The 1,781-nt window shown below is 43.9% G+C and overlaps 1 pseudogene; it reads right to left on the bottom strand.

Moving 5' to 3' along the window:
• Window positions 1-402: 402 nt before the first annotated feature.
• The window catches only part of LOC110336204, a 116,784-nt pseudogene continuing 115,405 nt past the window's right edge, over window positions 403-1,781 (bottom strand).

The raw sequence follows: 1,781 nt of genomic DNA, 5'->3' as shown, positions 1-1,781 counted from the left end.
AGTGTAACACAGGGTCTTCTATTTATTATTTACAAAGCTGGAATCTCTTTACATTATAACAGAATGTAATATAGATGACCTGTGAAGGTTCTGTGCCCCAGTATAGGGGAATGCCAGGGTCAGGAATGGGAGTGGGTGAATTGGGGAGCAGGGGGAGGGGATAGGGGATTTTCAGAGGGGTAAGTAGGAAAGGGAATAACATTTAAAATGTAAATAAAGAAAATACCTAATTTTTTAAAAAAGAGGCAACAGGGATTAAAAGAAAAAGTAAAAAAAAAAAAATAAATTACATCAATTAAAACATCCGTCCTTCACACAGTGACAGATTTCACTTTTTGGTCATTTTTCTCCTTCTCCTTGTCTTTGCTCTTCTTCCCCTTCTTGTGTTTATGGTTTTTGCTTTCACATCGCCAGCGCCTGTGTGCTTCTTGTGTTTCTTGTGCTTTTCTTGTCTATCTTCTTCTTCTTTTCGCTGTCTTGGCTTCCAGCTGAGCTGACACTGCTGCTGTGGCTTCCGGTCTGGCTACCTGAAGGGCTATGACTTCTACTTGGACTAACCCTGGGGCTACTTTGGCTCTGGCTCCTGTCTGCACCTGGCTAGCTGGCTGTTGCTACAGTCACGCTCTCTTTTGCTTTCTCTGTTGTTTTCTCTTTCGAGTCCTTGGAGATACTGGCAACAGCTTCTTCTTCCTTCACAGACAGATTATACTCTCACTGTCGCTCTGGTCCAAAGTCAGCCCCACCTGTCTCTCTAGTTAGATCAGATCAAAGCCTAGAGGAACGACTCAGCTGGGGTTTTGGCTTGAGGGCATTCTTCTCAATGTGCCCAGTAGCCAGCTCCTATTCAGTGGGTGGGTATGGTGAGTTAGGTATATAGGGCAGCTTGCTACCACTGGACTCTTTCCCATTGCGAGCTTCAGCAGCATGCTTCTCTCATACCTTTCCAGAGTTTTTAATCTACAGACTTTGTCTCTTCACATGGGCCTTTAGTTTTGTAGAAGGCTTTATGCTCATGAGGCTTTGTGTCTCTTGGGGGACTAGAATTACCTTTTTTTTTTTTCGACTTGGTGCCCTTTTTAGGTAAATCATTCTCCCTCAGCTTACTTTTCTGCCCAGATAAAGACTCTTTACTCCGAGGAGGAGAAAGAATCTTTCTTCTTGCTAATTCACTTCTCTCATCTCTTCCTTTGGAACTGGAATAATCTCTGCTGTCAGTAGTCCCCTTTATTGTTTCTACCAGGAGTGAAGTCTTTATCTGAGGAACCATGAACAGACTCATGCTTCTCTGAAGTCCTGGTCTCCTTGGAAGACTGAGAGGGATTCTTAAATTGTCCTTGTTCACTCAGGCAGACCACTGTGCTCTCCTCATCTGGCTGGGCACTGCTCTTCCTCTTGTCAGGGTTGTCCTTCCCCGACCCTGAGTGATCCGAATCCTTGGGTCTGCCCTTCTCTCTGGACACAGTGCCCTTTGAGCTCCTGAGCTCCTGAGCTCCTGCTGCATCATTTCATGGCTCACCTCCTTGGGAAGCTTGGTTGTGTGGTTGTAACATCTTCTTCAGACTCAAAGTCTTCTTTATCCCATTTGGACTGAGGAACCTTAATCATAATTGTAACATCTTCAGCAGGTGCTATATTATCATTATTATATTCCTCAAAAGTTTTAATAACTGTACGCTTTGTATCTGTCATTTTGTTTTTCAGATTTCCTCACAGGATTGCCTCCAGTTGAGCATGTGCTAGTATAATCCACAAGCATAGAGATGGAGCCACTTTCTCTTTGG

This window comes from Mus pahari, chromosome 1, assembly GCF_900095145.1.
Source record: "Mus pahari chromosome 1, PAHARI_EIJ_v1.1, whole genome shotgun sequence".
In the NCBI taxonomy this organism is placed as follows: Eukaryota; Metazoa; Chordata; class Mammalia; order Rodentia; family Muridae; genus Mus; species Mus pahari.
Note: the sequence above shows the minus strand (reverse complement) of the source record. Positions and strands in the feature narration are given on the sequence as shown.